General features: G+C 41.9%; 1 long non-coding RNA gene across 1 annotated transcript in view; it reads left to right on the top strand.

Annotated features, from left to right (window-relative positions):
- The first annotated feature begins 211 nt into the window (after positions 1–211).
- Positions 212–12,891, top strand: part of LOC124192843 — a 57,339-nt gene continuing 44,659 nt past the window's right edge. The window contains exon 1 of the long non-coding RNA XR_006873864.1: positions 212–598. This is a non-coding gene — a long non-coding RNA (uncharacterized LOC124192843). The remainder of the gene's footprint in view (positions 599–12,891) is intronic.

Here is a 12,891-nt window from a genome sequence, read left to right on the forward strand (position 1 = left end):
TCCGTTTAGATCCAAGTTACGTGGGAACAGTGTTGGCATTCCTCCAATTTTTTATTGGAAAAAATTTACTTTTACTTTTATTTTGAAAAATAAAATATTTAACACGTAACAGCATTTTCCCACAATATTCTTAACAGTTTTGGTGAATCTGAAACAATTTGGCAGACATATCGTCAACATTGTTAAAACTGAAACAAGAAGCAGCCATTTTTGAAGTGAGTGAATCAGTGATGGTTGTCGTGTTAAATTAGTCGTGCAATTACCACGTGCAGAAACCTATTTGCTTTGCTTTGTTTCTGACTTTGACATTGAACTTTCATACGAAACAAATTGCCCATCGTCTGACTATCATTTAAAGCCAATTCAACTGCCTGTTTTCCTTTCTCACGTGATCTGTGACTACGACCAAACAACGTGATGAATGATATCCATTTAGCTGTAGCATTGCTATAGTTCTAATCGTGACCGGTTTTCCTTCCTTCCACCTCGAGGTGTCGACCCAATGAATAACACGATTTCCCAGGAAGGAGGAGGCCATTTGTTTCACGATGGCTTATCTCGACAAGTCTACATACACACACACACACGAGAAAAAGGGGTAAGTCCACCATCTTGTATTGTTGTGTTTGTGTGGGCGATACCGTGAACAATTTAGGGGTTACCCAGCAACTATTATCAGCCTGTCATTTCAAATCGTGAAAGCCAGAAAACATTCCTCTTTTTGTCTTTTCTCGCTAGTAAAATGGGAACGAAGAAACGTTACCGTTTTGTTTCTTTTTCTCTCCAAAAGGCGTGTGAACTTTTTTCTGGAGCCCCCAAAAACTTTGATTGGAGTTTGAATGAGAGGCAATAGAAGGTGTATGATCAGTGGGAATATCTTGGGGGAGATATGACCATAAAAACGCAAGTCTCGATGTCTACAATTGTACGTGAAGAGATGTCAGAATATGTACGTGTGTATACATATGGAATCGAATCTGCACCTCCTTCATTTTACCCCCTCTACAATATAATATGAAAGGAGACAAGTATATTGCGGTAGAGTTACTTGTTGTAGTGTACACCCCTATCTTGTGTTTTCATATTTTACGACGCCTTACGGTGCCCACAAGTGGTCAGCTCTCTGCATATCAGCGGTAACTGACCACTGTGGACTCGGTTGAACCACCGCTATATGTGCCACTTTTATATTGACCCTGGACTGTACTATGTACAAGTACAGTACACACACACGAAACTGGGATAAACATATATCTATTTATATTGATAGGCACTTGTCATCTCTTTTCGACTCTGTTGGTTTGTCTTTCCTTTTTATTGACGAGTCAACAACTTTGTTTGGGGGATTGTTTTCTGGTGGGGGTGCACACAGGTTGTTGGGACACTACACCAGAAGAATGCGCGTGTCTGTTGGACTAGTATAGAGACGTGGGAATCTTTTTTCCCACACATCCACCAGCCTCGATCTGTTTCGTCATTCACCGGAATACCTGAATGACTTTTTTTCTTCTTTTCTTTTTTTTTACAAGAACCGGATCCCATCGAGAAAAATAAAAATGGTGTAAGGATATGCAGATGGGGAAAAAATTGTGGTTGATATTTTATTCCCCCCATTGCGAGCATACAGACCCTGGGCAGTCTCCATCCCCGATGGAAAGAAAGAAAAAAAAAGGAGAAAAGTCTGCACTGTTGTTTTGCTGGTGGTGTTTTACCCCCCGCCTGAGTTGATTATGCACGGGAGGAGCGAGGGGGGTGTTTCGTGACTCACGAGGCTTTATTCATCCTTTAGCCTATAGGTTTCCCGTCGCATGACTTACGCTACGAGGTGTTTTCTTTCTTTCTTTTAAAAAATAAGAAAAGAAAAAATATTGACGAATGATCGGGCGAGCTGCCGACCTGCCGCTGTCCGCGTCTGCCCTGAAACTTGGCGCGAGCTCCACTCCGCAGGCCCCTCGGAAAAACAGTCCCGTTCCCACGCTTGGATTCCGGCATCCTCCTTACTACCCTCCTCTATGGGAATTCCCTTAGTATATGTATTATAAAAAAAGGCACACACACACACACCCCTTGGCATTTATATGTACACTATCTCTCTCTCTCTCTTTCTTCCAACAATAAAAAAAGTGAAGAGAGTGCTGGGGTGCGTGCCAACGTCCCGGCGTGCGATCCCTCCTACCTCACCCCTATCAACCTTACCTACCTGTTGATTCGATAATATAAGATTATATACTAAATGCCACATCTCGCCGCGGGTTTCGGTCCTTATTCCAGTCATCTGATGCAATGGCGAGCTGATTTATCGGGCAAATGTGTTTGTGTGTCTGTGTGCGCCCAGCCAGGCCTTTTATCTTTATTTTTTATTTTTTCGCTTGGGCTAAGGCTCCTGTAATTATCTGAATCCCGACACCCCCAATTCTCCCTCCCCCTTTTAAAAAACCGTGAGAGATCAAGGGCAGCGATGAATAATTGCTGCGCTACAGTTTAGTTTGTTGACCAACGAAATCAGGTTGCCTAAATTTTTCTTTACCTTATCGGTTCTTCCGTGAAATTTTTGGTTTGTTAAAAAAGTAAAAAAGGAGTTTGAAGGCGCCGTAAGGGCGTGTGCTCTTGTTGCCTAGCTTCTTGTACAGGAGTAACATATTGGGTCCCCTACTATAAACTCTTTTCGAGATTTCATCGAAAGCCATTGGTATAGGAACTATAGGGACTTGATTGCGCTTTTAGCGAAAGATATTGTCACATTGTCGATCCTTTTTTGGTCAATCTGACAATGCATCGAAGTTAAAGAAAAAGGCCACTCTTTTTCTCTACTTCACTTCCAAAGAGGCTCATAATATAATAAAGATATGCATTGGCGATTGCTTGTGGCTTCTTTCTCCCCCCGTCGTGTGTGTCTTTTTGATGTATTTCGTCTTTCAAAAGTCCATAATGATGGTCATTCTGTTGCTCTTCTCTACGCGTCCTGTTATGCAAGTGGGACACTAAAAGAGTGACGTATATAGTGCCCGATGAAGGTGGCCTTCTTTTATTTTTTTTGTTCTTCCACTTTTTCGACTTAGATTTTCTACCGGGAGGTCCTCGGTGGTTGTTTTCTGATCTTGTAAACGCCACAAGTATTTACAACTCGGATGACGAACAGGTCTAATACTACCAAGTCCACACACAACCAACAGCTATTGGGAGAGTCTATTGCACCCGTTCTGTCTCTCCTCTTTTCCAATATTTAGGGCCTATTCGACTTCGTTTTTTTTTTGTTCTTTTTTTCTTGAAATGGTCCGGGTGGGATGTGTCGCGCCTCCTACTTCGCCCTCCTATTCCACACGACGACGACGACTCCTTTTCCTATGGAGTCTATCTGTAGATTGTTATAAGAAGCCCCCAAAATAAGAAGAAGGAGAAGAGGATTTACGATTTACTGCGCCACCTCGTCGTCAGAATCACCCACCCGCCATATACGTATAAATTGTTGGAAAGAGGCAGATATAGCTAGGGAGAGCTTTAGGACCGTTTTGGGTGATGCTGCTGGTGGTACACCTCTTTTTGTCTCTCCTGGAATAAAGAAAAAAACACAACGGCACAACTACGATGCTATAGTGTAGTAATAGCAACTGCAGAAGGAGCAGGGGCTCCTTATATTGCACTCGACAGTACACAGTCGCTCTATTGTCAACCACTGTCCGTCCATACGGCCCACGGGGTGTGTCTGTTGTGTCCATTGCTATTTATATGTATTGCTGCCTGCACTCTGCATCGATGGGAGGGAGAGAGATAGCGAGAGAGAGAGTAAAAAAAAAGAGACTTGGAGGTTTGAGGTTGTTTGTTGCACCTCAAATAAACCAGACATCATCGAGCTAGCGAGGATACTGTCGTTTGACCATTAGTCTGTCAGCCGTTTCGTATAATATATGTGGCCAGTTTGAATGTGGATACACCACCGGACCGGGCTAAAAGGAGGATCATATTTTGATGTCCTGGACTATCTCTTTCTTTATGCCCACCTGTGTGGGAATCAAAAACCAACAAATCTCCAACACAAACTTTGGTGGTCTCTTCTATTGTAGGCGTTTGTCATTTTCTGTAAGGGTTTTTGTCTTAGTTTTTTTCTTTTTTAAAGGAGGAACTGGAACATTTTTTATGACTTCGTGCAGAACTATAAAAACGATTCCGCTTTGGGTAACAGCCAGAGAAGTTTTTATTCCAAATTTTGTTTTTTTGTGGGTCGGAGTTTTCGATTGAATTCGATGACTGCAGTTTATTGCATCCAGCGCCAGCCATTTTCATCTGTTTGCAAAACCTGCCGTTTTCGGGATCTGGGAATGGATGATCCCGATAAGGGAAAACGACCAAACGGCCAACCAATTTGGATGCGAGGGAATATCGGGATAATGATGAACTCTTTCCACCTTAACCGTCAGCCATCACACAATGTGTTTTGCTTTTTAAATGCAACTAAAGTGGTGGCCGATGGGACGAGCTAAAGCTCCCATCTATTTATCTATTGTGTTATGTTTTGTTTTTTCGTCCCCTTTTTTTTCCTCTCAAGTATTAGACTTTTTTGAGAGACATTAATATAACTTTTTGTGGATGTTGTTTTCTGGATTTTATGACTTTACGACGTACGAAAATCAGCGCAAATGGTGATTGGCCATTTTACGAGTGGCGCCATCCGTTGACGACTAACCTCAACTTTAAATTTGTGAAAAAATCGCGCAATTTCCTTCCAGGAAGAATAGGGAAAAAACAGACCCGTTTTTGTTGGATGCCAAAGGTCTTGTCTTTTGAGTAGTAAAAAATAGATGATTTAAATTTTTTTGTTTGTTACCAAAGTCGTTGACCACCGTGAGCGAACGGCTTTGCAGTAAATGCAAATACGGCGACGCGTGCGGTCAAACACGTCGACCCTTTTAGACCGAAATAAAACGGGGAAAACGCAAAGGGGGGGTTATTAAAAAAGTGTTAAGACACTCTCCTTTTGGCAATCGTAAACAGACGTGATGTGCAAAATTTCCTACTTTCGTTTTATTTCCTTTTTTTAAAAAAATAATATTTGAAGAATTTCCAAATCCTAGCTGGCGCGCGCCGAGTGTGACGAAGTGTGAATCGTACCCCTTTCTGCCGAGAGTAGAACAAGCGACAAGCTTCGAAAAAAACGATGACGTGACAGTCGGGAATGAATAGAATAAGGTTACCGCGTTGAAATGGAGAGATATGGCAGTCAAAAAAGGCTTGGAAAGTAGAAAGAAAAAAAACCCGCTGCTGTAGGAGGTCTGTCCGGCGTACGCACTCGCTCCTTAACCGGCGATAGACATCAGTAACCGTGTCAATCTGACATCAGTGACACGGAGCAACGGGCAGCGTGCTTTATGATTTTTTGTTCAATAAACAACAACAACAACAACGGGGGAAAAGATCGTCGTGCTGGTCGATCACGAACGAGAAATGAAAAACCCGTTCGGTAACTTGTAATCCCTTAGAAGGCGAAGCTCATTCCTGAATTCCTGACACGAATTTGATTTTGGATTTTTTTCTCATCTGTGAATTCTTGTTGTGCGGCTGCTGTTGTTGCTTAAATGCTTTTGCGTGTCACCCAAGTTATTAGATTTCCAACAGGGCCATTCACTGTGTGATCGGCGCTCTTGGTGGAGGGTCGAAGACCCTCAACAGCGACGTCTTGTATATTGGATTTCAAATTTTTTTATTCCTGGTCCTTTCCTCCTTTTATTTTTCAATGATAGAGATAAGAGAAAACGACTTTATCCCACATCTTTCCTGAGAAAACAAAAAAAAAATGTTGATAGTGTCATGAAGGGAAATCTTACGGGCGTGCATTGCTCCGTCACGAAATCTTAATTGACATGTCAAGATAGAAGCTCTGCATTTATCCTAGCTGGATAAGATGATCAGTTTTCTTAATTTATTATTTTTTGTACTTTCCCGCGCTAGATCGTTTTTTTTATAATGTGAAATTGAACAACCCAAAAGTAGAAATCTCTTAACCTTTGTGAAAATGAGGCGGTTATAAAGAACAAGAAGATGAAGAAGACAAAAATGCGAGCTAATAAAAACCTTTCTGGAGAATGATTATTGAGTACATTCTATATGACAGGTAGAGGTAAAGCGAGAGAGAGAGAGAGAAGGGGGCACTAGTTCTCTCGGCGTGGGAAAGTTCAATCACACGTGCTGTGGCGTATGCTTGGCTCGCTCGAGTCAAAGGTGAAAAGTGCATCGAGCGCGCGAGAGAGAGAGAGAGAAGCAAGCTCTTGCTCATGGAGACGAGCCTCAATCGCCATTGGCTGGGAACCACAATCCTATCTTCTTCTCCTTTCCTTTCTCTCTCTAATCATTGCGCCAAGCGGCCCGCCTATAATCTTTACATTATTACTCGGTATGCAAGGATTCGCTCTCGATCGCTTGGATGGAAAGAAGCTGCGCGCACAGCCGCACACAAGTTCCAGAGAAAGTTTTCCAAGGGAAGAAATCGTAAAAATTATATCGTGAGAATGAAATTGATTGGTACAACCAACAACAACTCTTGAGAAATTGACTCTTTGAAACGGAGCCACAGCAAATGGATGGTACACGTCGAAACACACACACACACGTTCAGCTTTTTTCGGGGGGAAATGATTCCCATGTTCAATTCTTGGCTTGTTGACTCGCCGTATCCCCCATTCAATTGGGCTATTATGTCTAATTACAGTAACTATATTCTCGGTAGGTGTGTGTCTTGTTCTTTTCTTTTCGGTGGAAATTGCCCGGGACAAGTGAGAGAGTCGACCGTAAGACGAAAGTGATGGCGGTGTTAACTTGCCTCCTCCATAATACACAGACAAACACACACACACACATACAACCACGTGACTTTAAACCCCCGGACTGCTCACACACACACCGGCTAGACCCAACCCTGCGTTTAGCGCACCATTCATCATCAGATCTTCACCCGACGTTTTGTTGTGTCTATTTTGCTCTGTACTTGAATTCCTTTTTCTTCAAGGAGGAGGAGGGAACTTACGTTTTTTTTTCTTTTTGTCCGGATTGAATTTCCCACGTTCTTTATTTTTTTTTATTTTTCTCGTAAGAAAAATGTGTGTCTGTGTGTGGTGCATGTCCCAATCTAAAGACGAGAAATTACGCGCACAAGTCTTTTTTTGTTATCATTTTTTTTTTCGCGTGTGCATTTCATTCCACCTTCTTCTACCGGATTTCATTTCAATTGAAAAAAAAAAAAACATTCCTGAAATTCCGGCACTGGTATTATATCTAGAGAACTAAATCGATCCGTGTTGGATTACGTACTGTTTTTTTTATTCTTCTTCTTCTCTATATTTTATTTCTACCGTCTTTTTTTTTAATGTAGACCGACTTAGGTATGTGTGTGTGTGTGTTATGTATACACCTACTACACGTTATATACCTGTTTGAATTTCAATCGAATCGAGTCAATCTGATGAGGCCTTTATAAGGTGGCAGAGATGGGGGAGCAACCAGGGGGGCCCGGCCCCCCTGCCATTGTGTTGTTACCTGATACACACACTGAAGAGTATAGGGAAACCGACCTTCCGGAATGTTATCTCCTCCCTGACTTGCAGTGAAGTTCCAGCACGCTAAATTCTACAATGAAACCGTGAAGAGGAAAGAAAAGAAGAAGAAGAAAAAAAATTTCCAGATGGAGAGAAGAGCATATCTAGAGATAGTCTTATAGCCGCTAGTGTGTGTCATTCTCCAAACGACGTGTGTCCGCCCAGTCATGGCCAGCCGTGCCATGCCAAACAAGTTTTTTTCCTTGATCTCGAGCGCGGAAGAATCCACCGGTCGGTTAATGGGGATGGATTGGATGCAAGTTTTCTCAACTGTTGACTACCTACAACAATAACAACATTCCACTTTTCCTCTTTTTCCTTTTCTTTGATTGTGTTCACCTGAAAAAGCGCGGCCATCAGAAATTGCTCAGAAAAAAAAAGAGTCGAGCCGTTTTTCTAAAGCTGGACAATAGGGGAGAAGCGAGACTCGAGTTAACAATTCTGCCAGTCAAGTGGATCGCTCAAATCCCTCCACAATTTTTCAGTAGACGGAATTGATGTAAAACGACGTGTTAAACGAAGTGACGAGAGAGAAAAGAAAAATAAAGGAACCCAAAATAATCATTTCTTTTTCGCTGCTGGCCAGCGTGTGCGCCCCCTGTCTAAAAAAAAAAATAGCCCTTCATTATACTTTTAAACGGTTTGAGAGCAGGGACAAGTGAGCACTTTGTTTCACATAGCAGCTACTTGTATATTTAACTTATTCCGGTCTTATTCTGTTTATTTTTTTGTTTCGTTTTAACGACCTGCTCTGAAAGAAATAAAGCGTGTCATTTTCTATTGTCTACCACCACAAATGACTACACGAGTTTCTCCTCATTTGCATTTCCGTTTCTAGTCCCTTTTTTTTCGAACCCTACACTTAGGTCGTCGTGTGGCCATTTCGTAATAGAGACCTTGGCGTCGACGAAATGAAGTCATCAAGTCCAAGTCGCTTGAATGAAGTTATTCGCAATTATGAAACCGAATTTCAAAGGGGGCGCGTTGGGTGTCCCATATAATTCTTAGCGTTAATAACAGTTATTTCAACAATAGGTTGAGCGGCCAGCAAATTCGGTCTTTTGTTTTGTGCAGATCGATGGACTAGCACAACTCGTTTGACTTTTTTAAAATCCCATCTGCGATAAGGAACGTGATGCATGTCTGCTCGTTTTGTGTGCGGTGGTTTCTATTTGTTGTCTTCTAATCTGTTGCATAACTGAATTTTGGTTCTTTTTTTGAGCGAGAGGAAATTCCCCCGGCCGGTCGGAACGGCCAAAGAACGTGGGGAGGAGTCGGTTGTGTGATGTATATGAACATCGCAGAAGAACAATGTGAACCTATCGTCGTTTCCTTTTTTTTCGGCTGTCATTACTAAAGGAGAATGAAGCCGAAAACAAACAAAAAACAGGGAAATGCACACACAAAAAGTCATGTCGAGAAAAATTGGAAGAGGCCATCAACAGCTGGCGGGCCTCTTCTTCTGTTTTGGTTTCAAAGCCTTTTCTCTTGTTTTTTTTTTTACAGATCCTTTTTTTTAATTTTCCATTCACATTCATCGCATACTTTGGTCGTGTAAGGATCGATGCAAATGATCCGGCTTGTGTAAGCCGACGCATCTAATTGACGCCGACGCTATTAACAAATCAACAAGAATACCTCCTTTGACTTTTTCGTTCCGTTCCACCCCCGGTATTCCGCATTCCTGCGGCTCCTCACCAAACTCTCATCCGAGCTGCTTCCTTCTTAAAGTTCTGGAGCAGAGCGAAATAGCCCAACATTCCACAGCAGCTGATTGCGTGTTTTTTTTTTTTTTGTTTTCCATCGGGATTCCGTAAAATTAAAAGAGCTAGTTAAAAATCAAATGGAAAAGAAAGAAAATTACCACCATAAAAAGATAGAGGCAGCTGTTTCCATCAGTCCAATAAATATATATCTATTGGTTATTGGCGGGTTAGCGATGGTTAAAAAAAAGGGGCAAAAGGGAGGCATCAGCAGCAGCAGGAGGACGAACTAATGAGAAATTGGAAGGGGATATCGGTTATTGATCGATTTTTTTTTTTGTTCGAGGATATTGTCTGTTTGTTACAATATAAGAAATGTGTATCAGGGAAACACCCGGTCGGAAGTGTTGAGCGAAATAGGCGTACTCACTGCCCAGGTGTTGTTGGAAATCGTAGTAAATATATTACGGTCAATAGCCATCGACAGGAGGAAAAAGAAGAAGAAGAAAAAAATAGCTAAAATAGATTAGTTTGTTCTCTTAAAAACCCTTCGGAAAAAGCCCCAAATTGAGAGTCCATCTGCTGGGTGACGTAGCACGAGTCGTCTGTTAGATTTCGTTTAAGATTGAAAAGGTTCGTTGCTTGGTGGTTTTTGCCTTTTGATTCTTTTGTGGCAGAGGTTAAAATTCCAGTTTCTTTTTTGGGGAAAAGGGGCGCGTTAGTCGATGATGACCAGTCCGGGGTAAACGAAAAGAAGAAGAAGAAAAAAGAGGAAGTTGTTGAGACTTTGGATCATCAGCGACATGATGCCAACAGGCATGCCCTGTCCATGTATATATACTATACATACCTGTTGGCAGGTGCCATTTGTTATTTCAAAAGTTGCCCTCCTCCACTTTGCCCCCCGTCCTTTAGCAGGTTCGTTATACATTTTCCAATATGCGAACAAGTATCAAAATATATATATCTGAAGCATTTCTTTCTTTTCTCGGAAAAATAAAAGACAACAGCTCAGCAAAGCTTTCACCCCCCAAACGCAAAAGGGAAATGTTGTTTCTCTTTTTATGCACATATCCAGCTGATGGTCAAAACTCTACATGGGGGCCTTTTTGTTTGGTCCTTTCTTCCTCTAAGGTAGGAGGGACACATTTCCTCCTCCTAGCTGTGGTATATTATTGCGTATTGGTCTAACTCTCTCTCTCTCCGCCATAGATCATCAAACCCCTGCGTCGACTATTTTTTTTTTATTTTTTATTTTTCTCTCTGAAATGTTGTTGAAATTCTACCAAAAAAAGAGAAGAAGAAGAAATGGAAGCGCATTTTCATCGACGGTTGGGACTTCCTCAGGGACGGGTCTCCTCCTCCCCCGCGCCACTGTACACATGAATAATACGCAACCAAACAACACCGGGGCCCCCACTTACTGGAGAGAAAAGGGGCCCCTGAAGAAACTGCAACTCTATCCTTTTACTACTCCTACTACTACTCTTTCCTCTATACACACCTATGCATCCTTTCTTTATGGCATTCTCCATCTCTGGACAATATAGTCGAAGATGAAAGAAAGAAAAAGAAAAGAAAAACAGTTAATGAAGGTTATATATGCGATGGAGAGGGCTGGATCGTTTCCAACATCATTTCTGATTTATCTGAGCCCAGTCTTTGGCTGCACTCTTGCTTGCCTCTAGCTCTTGTAACTGCAACTACCGCCCGCATGGGAAAAGAAAGAAAGAAAAAAAGAAAACTCTTTTTTCTTTTTTCTTTTTATGATTTACCGTCAGAAATTTGGTGGTAGTGGTTGTGGTGGTTTGATGATAAAACATTTTCTCGTCGGATCCGTCGTTTGGCCGTTGTTCTCTGTCGATTCGTTTTATCGGCCGCAGTAAATGAATTGAGCTCGTGATAAAAAAACGAAGAAGAAGAAAATGCGTAGGTGCGCGGCTGACAATGCACAAGAAAAACTTGTAGCGTGGGAAAGTCTTTTTGAGATCCAGCCCTATCCTTTTCCTATCCCGTTTGCCCCGTGTGCATTTGCCGGACGACTGTATGGGCTGGCGCAACATAATTCTTCAATCCCGCGTCTCGATGCATCTGCGTATCTGCGTCTACACAGGTGTGTGTTATCGTATAATGACAGGACAAGTTAACCCGAGGTCACTCCCTCTCTATAGAACTCCTCCTTCTCCGTTTCCTTTCGGGGCTCCACATTTTCGTTTTAAAAAAATATAATATATATATTTTTTTTCGCTTACCGACTTCCCGCACGCCGGAATGGCGGCAACATCTTACGTGTATAAGACGATCGCTGAAATTCATTCGTGACCGACTCGTTTAGGTTTTTTTTTTCATTGATCCACTCCCACGATTTTCATTTACATGGTCCCGTAATGTCCCTCTTGGGATGTCGACATTGCGTTATAATAGCGACACGATCCGCAATAAAGTTTAAAGGAAATCGCCCCCGACTGTTTTAATGCGTGGACTTTGATAATAAAACAGTTCGTTCGATTTTGGCGTCTGGACTTTTTTTTTTTCATTCCCATTTACATTTTTTATGGGTTTTGATTTTAAGAAAAATGGACGCCACTATCGAGGGAAATTTTAAGCTGTATTCCATCATCCCTCTTTCGATGTATATTCCCCACATCAACCATTTGAAAATTCCTTATCAGCGAAGGGAAAATCGGAAAACAAATTTCCATTTGTCCCGTCTTGAGTCTGGTGCCGACATCGGAGGTCCTTTTTGTATCAAACAAAAAGAGTTGGTGACGTGTTTTTATTTTGTTGGGCCCTTTCATATGTGTGTGTGTGTATATATTATAACGCTCTCGGGATCAATAGAGTTGTCAAACAGGCCGTTGACGCGAGATAAGAAACTTTTTTTTTGTCCCTTTTCTCTCCCATTTTTTGTTGTTGTTTTGTAATGTTTTGTTCGTTTCTCTTTTGGGTTATAAGAGGTATACTCAGTGTGTATGCAGAGGGATTTGACGTCCGGCTAATCACTTATTTATAAAAAATCAAAAAAAAAAAGTAAAGGTCTACACACACGAGTGACGTTGAGAGGGAGAAGATAAGGTCTATGAGTGAGAGCGCGCGGGCGCGCACGGGGCTGTGATGGACTCGTTTGTCGCCGACTTTTCAAAAAAAGAGAGGAGAAAACCCATGATAGCATCAGTCGCCTACCTGTTTGCTCATTTTTTGTCTGTATGGGGGTGAAGTCAAGAGTCTTTTTTGTCCCTTTTGTGTACGAACAATATAGCCCCCTCTTGACATTTCGGTTTTTGGACTGGTATGATTTTCTACTCTATTCATATCCCCCTAGCCACCACCGGCCTCAAACCAAAAATAATAAAGCGTCGACGACGAGCTGGGTGACAGCGATGACCGCAGAGTGTGCCCAGGAAAGAGAGAGAGGTGTCGCCCGTTCATAATTCACCTTCCCATGAAAATTCAAACACGTCGTCACAAAAACACTGACATTTTTTTTTCAATCCCAAAAGCTAATTTCTACATTCCACTCTTTTGTTTTTCCACAAGGAAATTGATGGCAAGCGTCAACTAGATTAGAGCCCACCGTACAATCACCTAAATGGATCTTGTAAGAA

This window comes from Daphnia pulex, chromosome 4, assembly GCF_021134715.1.
Source record: "Daphnia pulex isolate KAP4 chromosome 4, ASM2113471v1".
NCBI classification, from domain to species: Eukaryota; Metazoa; Arthropoda; class Branchiopoda; order Diplostraca; family Daphniidae; genus Daphnia; species Daphnia pulex.